Source organism: Bos javanicus, chromosome 7 (assembly GCF_032452875.1).
Source record: "Bos javanicus breed banteng chromosome 7, ARS-OSU_banteng_1.0, whole genome shotgun sequence".
In the NCBI taxonomy this organism is placed as follows: domain Eukaryota; kingdom Metazoa; phylum Chordata; class Mammalia; order Artiodactyla; family Bovidae; genus Bos; species Bos javanicus.
In genome coordinates, this window is record NC_083874.1 from 95344020 (window position 1) to 95363726 (window position 19707).

Below are 19707 nucleotides of genomic sequence, written 5' to 3' on the forward strand. Positions count from 1 at the left end.
ACAAATGCCAATGTTAATAAACCATGTGATGCAGTTAAGTCTATTACAATAATGTAACTCTCACATGAGCTGCTGTAGAATGGACTCAGATTGATAGTTTTTCTGTTGGCACTGTAAATTCACATGTGTGAGTATTGATGGCTAGGTGAGCTGTCTTTTCGTATCTCAGCTGAGTTGTGGACTCAAGCTCTCTAAGGTATTTCATTCTTACAGCAGACAGATGTTAACTGTGTGCTAGCAAAACAAGAGACATTTGTTGCAAATGTTTAATAATGGTAGGAATGGTTAGAACAGGAACATGTTTGCCCTTATTATTCTTCAAGCAAATCAGTTGGCAGTTCAAGTAAATAATTAAGGAGGCCGGTGTCTCATTAATGAATCATTTATCTTAAACGGAGCACCCAACGCACCTGGAATAAACATTCAGTTGATATACTTAAAAGTACAAACTAAATTCTCACAATAGAAACATAATATCCCCATCCAAATATATATATATATATATATAGTAATTTATTTTGAAATTCTCTGAATTTTATCTGATGGACCTTAATTGCCACAGTTTCTGGGATGCAGAAAGGATGAATGTTTGCCAAGGCTAAGGGTGCAAATATAGAAGTAGGAGTCATCTTAAATTTGTCATATCAAGGGCTAACCCTGTCCTGCTATAAAGATCATAGTAATAACCTCCAAGCCCATCACTGTCATATTTTATATCATAAATTAGAAGTCCCAATTATCACCCTTAAGTTGGTTTTAATAGCATTTGATTCATCTGATTAATTTATGCAGGAAACAGGATAATTCAGAAACTGCAAAGGACTGTTTCTATTATGAATTATCAAGTCTCATGCCTTTCATGACTGCTCCCAGCTGCACAGTGATACAGTTAATCATTTATTAGGTTTTCTTGGAGGGTAGTGAGGTATTATAAACAGGAGGTAAAAGATGTTCAGAGATCTGTAGATCACCATATCTCTTTAGTATTAGAAAATAAAAACTTCAAACCTTTTGTTACAGTGAAATAAAGTAGATATACTAGAGTGTATAAAACCATGTACCCAATGATTTATCACAAAGTGAACACCATATAACCATTCAGGTCAAGAAAAAGAGTATTGCCAGCCCTTCAGAGTAATTTTTCAGTTTTTTTTTTTCTTCAAGAAGCATAAGGGAAGGAGTGAGGAAATAACTTAGGTCTAACATTTCCCAACTGTTATATAGACTTACATGTTTTCTTTGGGTAAATTTCCAGTTTTTTAAGGAATCACCACACTGTTCTCCATAGTGGCTGTACTAGTTTGCATTCCCACCAACGGTGTAAGAGGGTTCCCTTTTCTCCACACCCTTTCCAGCATTTATTGCTTGTAGACTTTTGGATTGCAGCCATTCTGACTGGCGTGAAATGGTACCTCATTGTGGTTTTGATTTGCATTTCTCTGATAATGAGTGATGTTGAGCATCTTTTCATGTGTTTGTTAGCCATCTGTATGTCTTCTTTGGAGAAATGTCTGTTTAGTTCTTTGGCCCATTTTTTGACTGGGTCATTTATTTTTCTGGAATTGAGCTGCAGGAGTTGCTTGTATATTTTTGAGATTAGTTGTTTGCCAGTTGCTTCATTTGCTATTATTTTCTCCCATTCTGAAGGCTGTCTTTTCACCTTGCTTATAGTTTCCTTTGTTGTGCAGAAGCTTTTTAATTTTAATTAGGTCCCATTTGTTTATTTTTGTTTTTATTTCCAATATTCTGGGAGGTGGGTCATAGAGGATCCTGCTGTGATTTATGTAGGAGAGTGTTTTGCCTATGTTTTCCTCTAGGAGTTTTATAGTTTCTGGTCTTATGTTTAGATCTTTAATCCATTTTGAGTTTATTGTTGTGTATGGTGTTAGAAAGTGTTCTAGTTTCATTCTTTTACAAGTGGTTGACCAGTTTTTCCAGCACCACTTGTTAAAGATGTTATCTTTTCTCCATTGTATATTCTTGCCTCCTTTGTCAAAGATAAGGTATCCATAGGTGCATGGGTTTATGTCTGGGCTTTCTATTTTGTTCCATTGATCTATATTTCTGTCTTTGTGCCAGTACCATATTGTCTTGATGACTGTGGCTTTGTAGTAGAGCCTGAAGTCAGGCAGGTTGATTCCTCCAGTTCCATTCTTCTTTCTCAAGATTGCTTTGGCTATTCGAGGTTTTTTGTATTTCCATACAAATTGTGAAATTATTTGTTCTAGCTCTGTGAAAAATACCATTGGTAGCTTGATAGGGATTTCATTGAATCTATAGATTCCTTTGGGTAGTATACTCATTTTCACTATATTGATTCTTCCGATCCATGAACACGGTATATTTCTCCACCTATTTGTGTCCTCTTTGATTTCTTTCTTCAGTGTTTTATAGTTTTCTATATCTAGGTCTTTTGTTTCTTTAGGTAGATATATTCCTAAGTATTTTATTCTTTTAATTGCAATGTTGAATGGAATTGTTTCCTTAATTTCTCTTCCTGTTTTCTCATTGTTAGTGTATAGGAATGCAAGGGATTTCTTTGTGTTGATTTCATATCCTTCAATTTTACTATATTCATTGATTAGCTCTAGTAATTTTCTGGTGGAGTCTTTAGGGTTTTCTATGTAGAGGATCGTGTCATCTGCAAACAGTGAGAGTTTTACTTATTCTTTTCCAATTTGGATTCCTTTTATTTCTTTTTCTGCTCTGATTGCTGTGGCCAAAACTTCCAAAACTATGTTGAATAGTAGTGGTGAGAGTGGGCACCCTTATCTTGTTCCTGACTTTAGGGGAAATGCTTTCAATTTTTCACCATTGAAGATAATGTTTGCTGTGGGTTTGTCATATATAGCTGTTATTATGTTGAGGTATGTTCTTTCTATTCCTGCTTTCTGGAGGGTTTTTTGTATCATAAATGGATGTTGAATTTTGTCAAAGGCTTTCTCTGCATCTATTGAGATAATCATATGGTTTTTATTTTTCAATATGTTAATGTGGTGTATTACATTGATTGATTTGCAGATATTGAAGAATCTTTGCATCCCTGGGGTAAAGCCCATTTGGTCGTGATGTATGATCTTTTTAATATGTTGTTGGATTCTGATTGCTAGAATTTTGTTAAGGATTTTTGCATCTATGTTCATCAGTGATATTGGCCTGTAGTTTTCTTTTTTTATGGGATCTTTGTCAGGTTTTGGTATTAGGGTGATGGTGGCCTCATAGAATGAGTTTGGAAGTTTACCTTCCTCTTCAATTTTCTGAAAGAGTTTGAGTAGGATAGGTGTTAGCTCTTCTCTAAATTTTTGGTAGAATTCAGCTATGAAGCCATCTGGACCTGGGCTTTTGTTTGCTGGAAGATTTCTGATTACAGTTTCAATTTCCATGCTTGTGATGGGTCTGTTAAGGTTTTCTATTTCTTCCTGGTTCAGTTTTGGAAAGTTGTACTTTTCTAAGAATTTGTCCATTTCTTCCAAGTTGTCTATTTTATTGGCATATAATTGCTGATGGTAGTCTCTTATGATCCTTTGCATTTCTATGTTGTCTGTTGTGATCTCTCCATTTTCATTTCTAATTTTATTGATTTGATTTTTCTCCCTTTGTTTCTTGATGAGTCTGGCTAATGGTTTGCCAATTTTATTTATCTTCTCAAAGAACCTGCTTTTGGCTTTGTTAATTTTTGCTATGGTCTCTTTTGTTTCTTTTGCATTTATTTCTGCCCTAATTTTTAAGATTTCTTTCCTTCTACTAACCCTGGGGTTCTTCTGCCGTATGACCCAGCAGTCCCACTGCTGGGCATATACACCGAGGAAACCAGAATTGAAAGAGACACGTGTACCCCAATGTTCATCACAGCACTGTTTATAATAGCCAGGGCATGGAAGCAACCTAGATGTCCATCAGCAGATGAATGGATAAGAAAGCTGTGGTACATATACACAATGGAGTATTACTCAGCCATTAAAAAGAATACATTTGAATCAGTTCTAATGAGGTGGATGAAACTGGAGCCTATTATACAGGGTGAAGTAAGCCAGAAAGGAAAACACCAATACAGTATACTAACACATATATATGGAATTTAGAAAGATGGCAAAAGAGACACAGATGTATAGAACAGTCGGTTGGAGTCTGTGGGAGAGGGAGAGGGTGGGATGATTTGGGAGAATGGCATTGAAACATGTATATTATCATATGTGAAATGAATCACCAGTCCAGGTTTGATGCATGATACAGGATACTTGGGGCTGGTGCACTGGGATGACCCAGAGGGATGGGATGGGGAGGGAGATGGGAGGGGGGTTCAGGATGGGTTCAGCCATGGGGTACACCCATGGCTGATTCATGTCAATGTATGGCAAAACCAATACAATATTGTAAAGTAATTAGCTTCCAATTAAAATAAATAAATTTATATTTAAAAAAAGAAAAATAAAAAAATAGTAGCTATATACTAAGACAAGTATGTGATTAATTAGTCTGTACTTATACTAGAGATATTTGGTAATAGAACATATTATAGAGGGAAATATACCCATAGCAGTATTTTTTTCCCAAATAGAAAATTATAATATTTGCATGACACATGGGGTAAGCTGGAAGACATTTGGGAATATCTGTACAGCACTTACTAAAGCTATTTTTTGCATTTTTAAAAATGTGATACAGTTTTGACAAGAAAATACAATATAATATTTGGAGCAATATACTAAAATTGAATATGCTGCTGCTGCTGCTGCTGCTGCTGCTAAGTTGCTTCAGTAGTGTCCGACTCTGTGTGACCCCGTAGACGGCAGCTCACCAGGCTTCCTATCCCTGGGATTCTCCAGGCAAGAACACTGGAGTAGGTTGCCATTTCCTTCTCCAATGCATGAAAGTGAAAAGTGAAAGGGAAGTCGCTCAGTCGTGTCTGACTCTAGCGACCCCATGGACTGCAGCCTACCAGGCTCCTCTGTCCATGGGATTTTCTAGGCAAAAGTACTGGAGTGGGGTGCCACTGCCTTCTCCAAAAATTGAATATAGATAACATTAAATTAAGAACTATAAATATACTTCCACCAATGTAACCATTTAATCTCAGATTTTATGCTTGAAAGCCTATATCATTTCTAATCAAAACATTCCAGTGTCAGTCTTTTTTAATTGTTTATGGCTACTGTCAATGAAAAAACAATTTTGTAGAAGAGAATAAAATTTTGAAACAACTTTTACAATCATTAAAAATTTGCAACATTTGATCTTAAATATAGCAATTCTTCCTTTTAGCTCCTTGCTAAATTTACCTTAGGAATTTCATAAGAGGTTGCTGTAAATTTAGATTTCACCTAAATTTTATAAAGCATTACAAAATCATTTTTCTATATTGAAAAATACATGTGCCTTTTAGAAATGTTACAATGAACCTACTTTGCCACAAATGGATAAAGGTATTTAATGCATGGGAAGACTGACATTGGTGCCATTGCCTAAAGATATACCTGCCAAAAGCTTCTTTCTCATCGTCTAACCTCCCATGGCCAAATTTTGGTGGGGATGGTATGCTAATTAACCACTTAGGACATGAACTTCTCCAACAGATCCATAGTTCCTTCTCCTAAGATAAAAACTGGCGTACTTGCAGCACAAAGGTGATAGCAAGACAGACACCCAGCTTGGTTGAGATCACTCTCTTGAGGCCAGGCCAATGAGTGCTAGGTGTCACTAATCATGATTGACTAATTGCCGACCTGGTTGAATCTTCTCCCCAGGAGCCCAGGATCAGGCTGCTTGCATGGCCCTCCCAAAGGATGAAAAGACCAAATATCTTGAGGCACATCTATAATCCTACAGGCTAGGAAGTTCTATCTACAGGAATGAAGGTAAGAGGATAATAAAGCAAAGTCTGTACACTGAAAGGCTCCAGAGTGGATAAGTAATTATAAAGGACTTATTGAGTGAACTGGACAAAGTATTGAATTTAATACAAAGTTGAATTATTAAAATTGAAGAAATGAATGTTATTAATTCCAATTATTGAACATGACTTGTCACTTCCAGTGAAAGTAGGTAATTAAATGTAGTCATATGCAAATATTTACTAATATTTCTTTTTTTTACTTTAGAATGGGGTCCTTAAAAATTTGCATTTACTGAGAAAGTTTTGAATTCTAGGCAATGCTCCTGCTTCCTCTGTGCTCTCAAACACTACCATTTTTGTATGGAAAACACAGAATATAATTGCTTTTGCTGTTCCTGAAGTGTATTTTTTTTTTTTTTTTTAGTGAAAATTATAGACTGTCAGTATCAAAAAGTAACCTTAACAGTTATCTGGTTCCTTGCTTCTCAGAGTGTGGTTCACATACTACATGACAGGCATCACTTTGGAGCTTTTTAGAAATTCGTTTGGTCTATCACCCCCCACCCCAACACTACTGAATCAGAACTGGCTTTTCTAATGAGTCCATGTTGATTCATATACAATTAAAGTTTGAGAAGCATTGATCTAGTTAACACGTTCTTAAATATATGAAACTCCTAAGGAATATTCCTTTTCACCATTGAGAATGACATTAACTATGGGTTTGTCATACATGACCTTTTTTGTGTTAGGATAAGTTTCCTCTATTCTCACTTTCCGGAGAGCTTTTTTATCATGAATCAGTATTGAATTTTGTCAAAAGCTTTTTGTGCATCTGTTGAGATGATCATATGGTTTTCATTCTTCACTTTGTTAATATGGTGTTTCACATTGATTGATTTGTGGATATTAAAGAATTCTTGCATCCCTGAGATAGATCCCACTCGATTGTGGTATATGATCCTTTTAGTGTATTGTTGGATTCGGTTTTGTTGAGTATTTTTGCGTCTATGTTCATCAGTGATATTGGCTTATAATTTTATTCTTTGTGTGTTATCTTTGGTTTTGGTATCAAGGTAATGGTGGCCTCATAGAATGAATTTGAGTGTTCCTTCCTCTGTGATTTTTGGAAGAGTTTCAGAAGGGTAGGTGTTAACTTTTCTCTAAATGTTTAATAGAATTCACCTGTGAAACTATCTTATCCTGGACTTCTGTTTGTTGGAAGTTTTAAAATCACTGTTTCAATTTCAGTACTTGGGATTGATCTGTTCATATTTTCTATTTCTTCCTGGTTCAGTCCTGGAAGGCTTTATCTTTTTTAAGAATTTGTCTATTTCTTTCAGGTTGCCCATCTTTTGGCATGTAGTTATTTGTAGTAGTCTCATGATTCTTTTAATTTCTGTAGTGTCAGCTGTAACTTCAAATTTTACAGACTTGAGTGGATAAAAAATACATGGTGCAAATAAACAATGAAATATTATTTACCTATAAAAATAAAATAACACCATGAGTCTAGAGATTATCATAATAAGTGAAGCAACTCAGAAAAAGACATGCAAGTGATATCACTCATGTGTGGACTCTAATAAACAAATAAAGATAAAAATGAACTTATTTACAAAACAGAAGCAGACTTACAGATAGCGAGAACAAACTTACGGTTACCAGAGTGGAAATGGAGGGGGTAAATCAGGAGCTTGAGATGAAGCAGCAAGGACCTACTGTGTAGCACAGGGCACTCTACTCAATACTCTGTGATAACCTATGTTAGAAAAGAATCTAAAAAAATAAACAAATGTGCATATATAACTGAGTCACTTCGCTGTACACCTGAAACTAACACAACATTGTAAATCAACTATATGCCAATAAAATTAGAAATTTTTAAAAAGGAATATTTCTATCAAATAGGTAATTCAGGGTCTCTCCCCAAACAGCCTATTCTTTGGTTTGGGTTAGCTCAAATGGTTACAAAACCTTTCCTTATAATGACATAAATCTTTGCTCAATGTTTTCCTCCAGTCATGCTAATTTTTCCCTACTGCACCACACTGGTAGGCATTAAGCTTTTTTGTGTGTGTGACAGCTTTTCTGATTTGGAAGACAGATTTATTATGTCTTGTCTAAGTTTTCTTACTTTAGGTTAAACATTCTCAATCTGTTTTAATGATTTAGCATTCTGGTTACTCTTGTCTGAACAGGATCTTTCAAACATACTTTTAAAAATATGGCACCCAAAATTAAATGTAATATAGTCAGCCAAACCTGTGTTGATTAGAACAAGAATTTCACCTCTTTCTTGAAACTATCCGTCTGCCACGATAGCATAAAACTGAGTTAGGTTTACTTTTTCCTTGTCGAACAAATAATTTACAATAATCTCTATTTATAGTCACATGTGCTATTAAGCCACATTTCCACCCTGATTTGCAGTTTTTGTGTTCTTGTTATCTGTGTATATGGATGCAGGAAGTTTGGAATCTTGATTTTATCATCCATTGATTTGCTCTGAGCTTTATGGTGTATACAAATGAAGTCAGCTTTCTATTAGTAGCTTCGTTCAGGTTATTAATAAAAAGATTTAAGTTAGTTAATTTATTGAAAGAGAAAAGACAGAACTACTAGAAACTTCCTTACAAGTTAATTTAATAATAGTATGCTTTAGAAGCAGTTTCAACTCTCCCTCACCAGTGACTGTTCAAAAGAGTAGGAGAAGACCTTGTTACATGTTATGTAGAAGTCTAGATATACAGTTTCTATAGGATTGACTCTCTCCATGTCATGCTGGGTGTCAGTGATCAAAATTTATTTTGTGAGTAATTCAAACCAAAACTTTAATACTTTGATCTGGAATTGATGATTGCCCATTGATCTAGTTCATAAAACTTACTTTCTTTTCATTCTTGGAACTGAGAATTTTTGACCAGCTCATCTTTCAGCACTGATCTTTATTCTGCCTTCTAGTATTCCTCAGTGATCTTTGACGCTGGTTCAGGTGTCTCCCTTTTATAATGGATTTATTCTTCATTGACATTTACCCATATTATCTGGCCCCTCCCCTTGAATTAGTCCCAGGTAGTATTGGTATACAACAAAAGGCATCTTGGATGAATCAAAATTATTTTGGTTTCAAAAGACAAAGAGCTGTGTCCTAACTAAAACCAGCTTAAGCACAAGAAGGGAAATATATTGGGTTATGTTATTAAAGCATGAAAAATGAAATATAGAACTGGCCCAAGAGACTGGAATCAGAGACTTAAATAGCTTTTATCAAGTGCCCTCCTCATCCCCGCTCTCATTTCTCAGCTTCTACATCTTCATAGTTCTCATTTCTCGGGCATTTCCACAGGGCGACATATGTGACCATTGCCACTTCTGAGATCACAGCTTTTGAGTTCATAATATAAGGGGGAAAAGAGGATTTCCTTTCAGTCCTCAGTGTGAAAGTCCCAGAGCAAAACTATGCGTGCTAGGCTTCACTGATACGGATACCTTCACCCTGGGTCAGTGTGTTCTGATTGGCTGGATGTAGACCGTGTGACCGACACTGTATTTGAAAGTGTAAGGAGGGTATTAGCTTTAGTATGACTTGTAGGTACATCATCAGTTCAGTGTTTTCAGTAAGGAAAGAGCAATTCCCCAAAGAAAGGGTGAAGTGGAGATTTGTATAATAAAGAAAGCAAAAGTGTTTAGAAACAAAAGGAAGTTCCCATAATAAAAAAAAAGAAAAAAGTCTAGAAACATAAACAATCACCATGCCCTTCAGCAGACAGAAAGCAAGTAAAAAATAGTCATTGACAATCCATATTTTCCCATTCTGTGGTATTCTCTCTCCTGTGGTTCATGCATTTAAGCATTGTTCAACATTTAAAAGCAAATACTGATGTTGAATTAGTTAATTTAGACAACATAAATACAGCAAGTAGTAGATTTAAATCCTTTTAAATTGTTTAAAAAAGACTTAGGGGTGAGGTTATAAAAACAAGATCTTTTCTAGCTTTTCATCATGAAGTAATTTTAGATTTACAAACAGTTGTAAAGACAGTATATAGGGCTCATTTATCTTTCACTCAGCTTTCCCATATTATGTAACTATAGTACTAGTTAGCTAAACCAAGACATTACCATTGGTATACTACTATTAGCTATTCTAAAGAGCTTCTTCAAATTTCTCATGATTAGGTTAGAATTATGCTTTTTTTTTTTTTTTTAGTAGGAAGTGATGTTATGTCATTTTCACTGCTGGTGTCAGGAGGTACAGATATCCACATGTCTAAATTACTAGAGATGCTATCTCTGATCACTTAAGTGGCATTGTCCAGATTATTCTCCACTACAAAATTACTGTTTGAGAAAGAATATTTCAGTGCAAAAATAATTGTTGAAGTCGTGATGAAAAGAACCAAAGTATATTAATAATATCCAATTTGATAAAATGAAAATAATTTCACTTCCACAGGCCCTTGTACCTTGTGATCCTCGTTATTTATTATTCCACAAGCCAGGAGATGGCTTTTCAGTCTTACTGAGTGTATTTCTTACTTGTCATATCTGGGATCAGGGTTGGTCCACTCTTAGAACCACAGTTAGAAACAATTGTTTGAGGCCTGCTTTTCCTTGCGTATTTACAACAGCTTCAGTGCAGTCCTTCAAGGATTACGTTTATTTAAACAACAGGCAGATTAATCCCAGCGTTCACTGCAAGGAGATGAGAAGCAAAGGAAAAGTTAGGTTCAATCTATTACTGTTGTTTATCCCTCAGTGGTCCTGCTAGAAATAGAACCTGAAGATGACCAATCCTACAACTGACGCTGGGGAGTCTTAGATTGCTTTCCACTCTAGCGCAGAGGTCTCAGTCCTCAGCTGCCTTCGCAGGCCTCTTTGAGCACCACTAACTCACTGCAAAGAGCAAACAAGTCTGTGAAAGTAGAATCAGTCCACTGCGCATTACCTTAAAATTCTAAGCTGATTTCTGACACTTAAACTTGACAATTGTCTAGTGCAAATCTGGTTTTCTGGCTTCTTAAAAAAGACATTAAAAAAAAAGAAAATTAAGAAATACATTATCAGTGTCCATTATCAGACATTGAGACAAAGGGTAAATTTCTGCAATTTTGTTTACCTCCGCTTTTTTTTTTCTTATGATAAAGTTCAGGTATCCTTGACTCTATGAAAAGTAGGAAAACAAAGCATAGCAGGAGTCAGAGATTTAAAGAAAACTTTGTCTTAAGCTTGACTTACACAATCAGTTGTGGTATCTGCTGTCTCCTCTGAGCATTTGTGTCTGTACTCTTTTCCCTGAAGCCTCCTGCAGACTCTTTCCTGCGTTGTCCAAACCCAGTCACACTGCAGCCATAGCTCTTTACTCACAGCAAGGAAGAGGACAACAGGTCCAATATCTTAAGCAAACGTGTATTGGCCAGGTCTGGCTTGTTACACCCCAGGAAGAAATTTATATCCCAGGAAGTAATGTTATGTCATTTTCATTGCTGGTGTCAGGAGGTACAGATATCCACATGTCTAAATTACTAGAGATGCTATCTCTGATCACTTAAGTGGCATTGTCCAGATTATTCTCCACTACAAAATTACTATTTGAGAAAGTATATTTTGGTGCAAAAATAATTGTGGCCAAGAGTTCCTTCCCAGCCCACAAATTTGGGAAAGAGATGGACTTGTGTGTGTGTGTGTGTGTGTGTGTGTGTGTGTGGTGGTAGGGGAGATGGAACAGATGTTAGCAAGGTGAAGGAGTCAATTTAGGCTATTCATGTTCTTCTGACTCTTCAGTCCAGGTTAATCAGGATTCTGGGGCCACACCTACACTTGGGGAAATACGGGGGTTTGTCACTGGGAAAGCTTGGGAAAAATAGCTTGGAGAAAATGGTTTGTGGAGGGCGGTGGCTGGTGATCCGGTTTATTCTTTTCTGGTGCTTTATCACTAGAAAAAGCAGAAGCAGTGCCTTTAATTTTATTTGCAAGGTGAATTGAGAGTTGATTGGAAAACTGACAGCATTTGACAAACAGATGCCAAACTCGACATGGACACTCTTTTGAGAAGCAGTAAGTGCAGAGGCAAGAGCAGGCTCTGGGGCCAGACTGCCCGGGGTAGGATCCCAGTTCTGCTACTTTTATTCCCTCGGGAAGTTTGGTCATGGTTTTGACGCTTGCGTGCTTTCATTTCTTCATATGTAAAAAGGGCTGTAGTGGGAACTCACCTGATGCAGTTATATGATATACCTAGTGCAAGTTAATGAGTTACTTTTATTAAGAAAGTAGCACCTTAGTTAGGACACAGTTCGCTGTCAAAGCGTTTTTCCAGTGGGGAGGATGTGGCACGGTTTTGGAGGCACATTGGTTGCTTCATTTCCAAGCTTAAGCCTGCCTGGCTCTGGTACCCAATTCACACATCATTCTCTTCTCTTCTTCTACTCCAGTATGCTCCCCTTCCTCTTTTATTTCTTTCGATCATAGTCTTGCATATTCTGAGTAGATTTTTGCTGTAATCCTGCTGAGAGAAGCAAGACAGATTTGATGGACTCCAGTGCGCTGAAATGCAGAAGAGTGAAGTGAGTCACCTGTGGCTCATGCAGCTGGTGTGACCAGGGTACCAGCTCCTTCCTCTTTGAACTCTTGGCATTTGATTTCATGGTGGAAAATAGTCATTGAGTTTAGGCTAATGGGAAGAACTAGAAAGACTAGAAAGTTGCTCCTCCAAACACAGTCTCTGAAAATGGCACTTTAAAAAAATTAGGTACTATATTGAGTTGATGTGTGAAATATGATGGAAATGTATTGTGAAAGCTCGAGCCCAGTGGATCCTGCAGTCAGTATCAAGAGTGGCAGTCAGACCTTGAGGCACACATAGACAGCCGTCAAAGGAGCATCTTTTAGAAAACTTGACTTCACCCCTCCATTTTGCCCTCCTGCTGTTAGAACCTGCCTATGATTCTATCTGTGTGATTGAACAGTAACACAGTCACTTCATTTCTACTTCTTTACTTCATCTGGAAGGTTTAGATCTGGCCCATGTGCCCCATGATTATAGGAATATAATGATAACTGGCACTTATACAGTACTGTATGCTCTTCATAAGGACTTAACATTTACTAGCTTCTCACTACACTGGTACCACCAATTCCATTTTACAGACACGTAACCTCAGTCATAGGCTGAGTCCGCCAGAGTTTGCCTAATTGATCTGATAGAGCTAAAAGGAGAACTCAGGCTTGCAGTACTTCTATCTTCATTTGCATGGACTATTTTGATGTTTAGTAGTTTGAGCAGTTGAGGGTATGAGTCCCCTCTGCCCCTTACTAGCACTGTTGTTTTAACGTGAAACTTCAGCTTCCTTATCTGTGCACTAGGGGAAATAAAACTGGCGACTCTTCATAAGAACTGGAGGTGACTCAGTCATGTAAATCTTTTAGAACAGGGCTTGCCACATGCTAAGTGCTCAGTAAAAGCTAACTGTTATGATTCCCTCTTTGTCTTCTCTGGTCATTTTCTTGGTGTTGCAGCAAAGAGAACTGCCCATGGTTTGAGATTAATCCTAGAAACACCATGTTCCTGAGTTTATATTACCTGAAAAAATGATTACCCTTTGTTGCTCTGGAAAGACTGGGAGCTCAAAAAATAAATTGATTAAATTGAACAGCATCCCTGACCATTAGTACTAGGCATATCTTGAGGCCAGTAATTTTCAAACAGTTTATTTTGCATAAAGCTCATCTCAGGTGCTTGTCTAAAATGCAAATTGCTAGGTGTCCCTCTTCCCATTCTGATTCTTGTATAACATGGGGCCTAGGAATCTGCAATCTTTAACCAATACCCTTGGAGGACATAGGAAACTTGGAAAGACCCTCAGCTAGTGTTGGCTCCTATCCTGCTGTTGCTTCTCCTACTCCTTTTCCTTCTGTTCCTCTTTTTTGTTTTTGCCATCATGACCATTGTCCTCTTCATCACCTTATCTTCTCTCTCTTCTCATTGCTTGCTTCTTCTCCCCCCACCCTTTCAAATAGACTGCCTGAGGTTATTTTCCACTGTTACACTAACTCTATTATTATCTCTCTAGAGAAAATGCCACTGAACCTGGGGGAAAAATACAGAGTAATTACTCAAAGGAAAAAATATATATATATATAACTTCCCTGGATCCAATTAGGAAGACAGTCATTAAGTCGAAGTGATCATTTTGCCCTCACATCATTGTAAGACTCTGGCCCTCTCACAAAGAGTAAAATAGCCCATGTTTGTTTCCTGAGCTTATCAATGTTAGAGCCCAATTTAATGCCCTGAGAGTAAATTTTAAAGTCTTTCCCATTAAGATGCGACTAAGCACACCCACACAGGTATAGGATTGTTATCCAGACAATCCAATAGAAATCTTACTTATATTGCTATTTTGCTTCAAATCATTCAGGCATCCCCCAAAAGATATTCTGGGTTCCTGTCTCCCCATTCCAACCCCCAGCTTATTGTACCTTATTGCTGAGAAACTAGAGAATAGAGCCAGGTGCTAGCTATGAAACCACTTTAACAAAGTATGGTCACCTATTTGGACACTATATCTAGATAACTTCAGAGTAAGTAGATATTTAGCAATTACCAGCTTTGAAAGAAATATAAATAGCTGATCCAAAGCATGAGTTTCAAAGTGTTTTTAGCCCAAATTATAGATGTGATTATCAGTGGTTTTCCGTTCTTTCTGTCCATTAGGGTCATTTAAGTAGCTTTTAGACAATATCAATGCTGTGGCCCTACACCTAGAGATTGTGATTGAATTAGTGTGTCACAGAGCATGCTACTGATGCTGCTGGTGTTCAGTTGCTAAGTCGTGTCTAACTCTCTGAGACCTCATGGACTGAAGCATACCAGGCTCCTCTGTCCTCCGCTATCTCCCAGAGTTTGCTCAAATTCATGTTCATTGACTCCGTGATACTATCATCTAACCATCTCATCCTCTGCTGCCCCCTTCTCCTTTTGCCTTCAATCTTCCCCAGCATCAGAGTCTTTTCCAATGAGCCAGCTCTTCGAATCAGGTGGCAGAGTATTGGACTTTCAGCTTCAGCATCAGTCCTTTCAGTGAATTTTCACAGTTGATTTCCTTTAGGATTGCCTGGTTTGATCTCCTTGCAGTCCAAGGGACTCTGAAGAGTGTTCTCCAGCACTACAATTTGAAAACATCAGTTCTTTGGTGCTCAGCCTTCTTTATAGTCCAGCTCTTACATTCATACATGACTATTGGAAAAACCATACCTTTGACTATATGGATCTTTGCTGACACAGTGATGTCCCTGCTTTATAATATGCTGTCTAGGTTTGTCATAGCTTTCCTTCCAAGGAGCAAGTGTCTTTGAATTTCATGGCTATAGTCACTGTCTGCAGTGATGTTGGAGCCCAAGAAAATAAAATCTGTCATTGCTTCCACTTTTTCCCCTTTGATTTGCCATGAAGTGATGGGACTGGATGCCATGATCCTATGAGCATGGCATGGCTCATAGCTTCATTGAATTATGCAAGCCTCTTTGCCATGACAAGGCTGTGGTCTGTGAAGGGGAAGCCAGTGATAGGGACAGAGTAAAGGGACAAAGTAAGTGGCTAAATAGTTAATCTCACTAGGGGATTGTCAGTAAAAATAAATAAATATATATATATATATAGGAAACCCCTGTAAGTTAATGATTACTCAAAAAAAAGCAGGTTTGCCTAACTGCAAAACCAAGCAGGCTTACTTAGATACAAAACGGTTTAATGGAAACAAGAAATATCCCTGAACAATGGAACAATGCTGGTGTGAGACCCACATCCTATCCGGTGAGCTCGGTAAATTAATGATTCCTAGGACATGCTCCTCTATGTGCACTAAAAACAAAAATATAAGCAAAAGGTGACAGTATACCAAAACCTGAGATGATTTACCGTTTATAGCATGTGTTATGGCTTTTTGGCTCATTTCCATTGCGCCATGACAGTCCCGACTTGACCATGTAAGACAAGAAGACGCCCCTGTCCAACGTGGAAGAGGAACTGATGATGGAAGCATGATGTCTACTCAAAAATGAGGAAGAACATGGCCTTTTCCCTCCGCATTTTTCCTTTGATTATAAAACTGTAGCCCCCTAAGTTCTCAGGGCAAGGGACCTTCTCATATGTCTGCTTGTAAACCCCACAAGAATCCTATCTAGTAAATCACTTCTTATCTATCACTTTGCCTCTTGCTGAATTCTTTCTGCACTGAAATATAACCAAAAAAACCAGAGTTCCTTGGAACGCCCCCAAATACCACCTAGCAATTTCACTGGGAATTCTCCTGAGCACCAAGGGGTAGTTATTAATATACCCGTGTCAGATTTACTTGACCATTGCAGCTTTCCGCCTCCTTCTGCAAGGCTGAGGCACAGATTAAGATTAGAAATAAACTAAAGCAGAGAATTTTAAGAACATTTTACCCTCAATTCCTGTATATTTTAGGGAAAGTGAAATACTTGGTCTAGGATTTCTTCTTAATTGCCACAATTTTCTGTTTCATTTTGCTAGGGTATACTTGATCTTGTCAACATACTCTGAGCACCTAACAGTATGTGGAACCGCAAGGACATTCCATGTGAATCTTAGCAATACAAAGAATAAAGGTAAAAGGCAAGTTACATCTGCTGGTCAATAATTTCTCATGGCTGAATCTGAGTAGTCCTAGAAGCAGCCACAGGAGTTGAGAGTTCATTTATTCCTCACCTCACCCTTTCTGGAGCTTGTGAAGATTAGCTGGAAAGATTTACATAAAGAGGCTGTTCTTTGCCCTTGTCTTCATTTTTGGCTTAGGCCTTTTAAGCTCTCATTGAAAATAGGTGCATTTAAATCATGATTTGCCAATGTGCCTCATGTAAAAGATTTTTAACTTTGCAGGTGTTAGGCATTAAATTTACTTAATTTAGAAAGATTGCTAATTGAGTTCCAGTACTTGCTATCTACCTAGATGTTCTGGCACTTGAGAATAAACTTTTCCTGTTTTCTGTGTTTTAAAGGTTCAAAACCTTTTAGGAATTGAATTCTTTTCTGATTTTATCCAATACTACAAAATCTGTTGGCTTATATAGTTTAAAATCTTTCTTTCAAATATTTCCACCAAACAATTTTCTGTAATAAATTTAAAAAAAAATCCTGTCTCATTTACAATCTTTTTTTTTTGCTACTAGTTCTGGAAATTTTTCTTATATTCCAGCTCTTCCACTGAGTTCTTCATTTTCGTTTTTGCCATCATGTTGTTAATTTCCAAGAGATCCTCTTTGTTTTATGAATGTTCCTTTTTATTTGTCCTTGTTCTCTCATCACTGCAAAATGTCCTCATGCCTTTGAGAATATTCATGCCAGTTTTTTGCTTTCAAGATGTTTCCTCCCCCCGTGCAGCCCACCAAGTTGTTGTTTTCTGTTTCTGCTCTGTCAGAGCAAAGGCATTCTTCAGATCTCTGGCAATCCTTGATTGCCAGACCTTGTTTAAGTGTGAGTCAAGGAAAGGGTGGTTGGAAGCTGTGGTCCTTGTGGAGGGAACTGGCGACCATGACCTTTGCTGTCGGATGGCCTAGCAGATAGTTGAGGTGAGAAAGCTCTGATTCCGGGTCTTTAAGTCTCTCCTCTTGGGTTGTTCAGGTGCCACAGAGAAGACTCTAACCTCCAACCTTCAGTCTGGAGGGAGCGGGGCTGGCTGCAGAGGGAAAAGAATCCTGGGAACCTTAGCATCCATTTGCCTTGCTCAGTTCCATATGAAAACCCCACCTTTAGTTGTGCCTGTGTCCTGGTGAATCCCTGTTTTACTCTCTCTAGGGAAGAATCCTCTAGTCTTTGGCCGAGGTAGCAAGAGGTAGCAAATAAGCGGTTTTCTGAGAGTGATGAAGGGATCCGGGAGTATGGTTGCTTCTGAAACAGACTTTCGAGTAATCCATTTTATTTTTGCGTGTCTTTTCATCTCAGCTTCCAGAGCTATTTGGTGCCACCAATTCCCAAGCTGTAGGGGAATTCTGAAATGTAGGAAGGCTTAGTTCTTAGCTTTCCCCTCTGCTGACTGAAGACTCCATTTTCTTGGGTGTGCTAAATTATTTGTTTTTCTGCTTCCATAATTCTATTGCTAGTGCTTCCACGCCTGTTCTCATTCCAATGAGTTTATGCCTTTAAAAAAATCCCTTCCCTGTAGTTTTTGAGAGGTTTGGGGAGGGAGTGCATATAGATATATATATTTAATCAGCTAACTTTACCTAAAAGGATAATAGACAAATGAACACAGTCTAACTGACCCCTAATATTTGACTAGTTAAATAAACCATGCACATGTGCATGCTCAGTCACTTTAGTTGTGGTCGCCTCTTTGCAACCTGATGAACTGTAGCCCACCAGGCCCCTCTGTCCAAGGGGAGCTCTCATAAAATGGAAGGCTATTCATAATCATTAAAGGATTATGCCAATGAATAGTTATGGACATAGTAACCTACAAAATTCCATGTGGGAAATGACAGGTTAATAGTATTAATAATAGTACCTAACAAAGAACTTTCTCTGGCCTCACCCTTTGCTAAGTTCCCAAAATTTATAGGGAAGTTATCTTTATTATCCATTTTATAGATGAAATAGAGGCTTGGAGAAATGAGGCAATCCGCCAAAAATCACAGGGTCTTTGTCCCAGATTTGGGATGACTGTGACTGGCTTCAAAAATGACAGAAATACACCCAGACACAGTAGGAAAAGGAGAGGGTGGGCCACACTGAGAGAAGCATTCATGTATATACATTGGTGGTGGTGGTTTAGTTGCTCAGTTGTGTCTGACTCTTTGCGACCCCATGGGCTGTAGCCCGCCAGGCCCCTCTGTCCATGGGATTCTCCAGGCAAGAATACTGGAGTGGGTTGCCATTTCCTTCTCCCGGGGATCTTCTGGACGCAGGATTTCAACCCGGGTCTCTTGCATTCAGGCGGATTCTTTACCGACTGAACTATGAGGGAAGCCCCACTAGATCGCTAGTGGGAAGCTGCTATATAGCACAAGGAGCTCAGCTCCATGCAGAGGGTGGAAGGGAGACCTAGAGGGAGGGGACATGTGTTATACATAGAGCCAACTCACACTGTTGTACCACAGAAACTAACACAACATTGCAAAGCAATTATACACCTTGTTTTTTGTTTTGTTTTTTTTTTTTAGCAAAAATGACAGAGAAGTCAGAGGCAGCAATGAGTTCTATTTACAACTGTATCCAGCATCAAAAGGGTATGAGGACAGTGTTGACTAGGATCCCTCTGACCAAGAAGTATGCCTCTTCTTCCCCCAGGGACAAGGCAGTAGTCAGCAGCTTGAGCAGGTGAGAAATCTGACACGTCTGAGAGGCCCAGGGCAAAGAGTGGTCAGGCTTGCTTCCTTTTATGCTTCCAGGTCATTTCACTGCCTCTTCTACTGTGTAAGGTCATGTTTAGCAATCTTACCACCTGGCTATGTCCAGGTTCTAGGTCCAGAGATGCCTCTAATGGCACACTTTTGTGATCTTCTCGATTCTATACCTTCACTGGGTGAGTCTTCCACCTACGTTGTATTTTGTGGTTCTCCATAGCTAGGTCTAGTCACAGCCTGTTTTATAAATTAATAAGCAGAATGTGTAGTATATGAGTCAGTTTCCATAAAGTGAAAAGAAACATGCTAGGTTCTGAGAAAAACTGAACCCAGGTCTTATTATTGTGTGTGATATCAGGGTACAATGTCAGGGGGCTGGGATTCCATTTGGAATTGCAAAATAATTTTGTGCTGAAAAAGCATCCGATTCCCTCCCTGCCAGAACCCTCATTGAGTCTGTATAAGAAAGCCATCCTTCTGTTGTTAACTTGACTCTTTACTATGGTGCG

General features: G+C 38.1%; 1 long non-coding RNA gene across 2 annotated transcripts in view; it reads left to right on the top strand.

The window, feature by feature from the left end:
- The window catches only part of LOC133251693 (uncharacterized), a 690054-nt gene that overhangs the window by 495860 nt on the left and 174487 nt on the right, over window positions 1-19707 (top strand). Inside the window, exons 9-10 of one of the 2 annotated variants that reach the window (XR_009737740.1) lie at window positions 5745-5855; window positions 16371-19702. This is a non-coding gene — a long non-coding RNA (uncharacterized LOC133251693). Of the gene's footprint in view, window positions 1-5744; window positions 5856-16370; window positions 19703-19707 lie in introns of those variants that run through there. The other variant, XR_009737739.1, reaches the window with a different exon arrangement.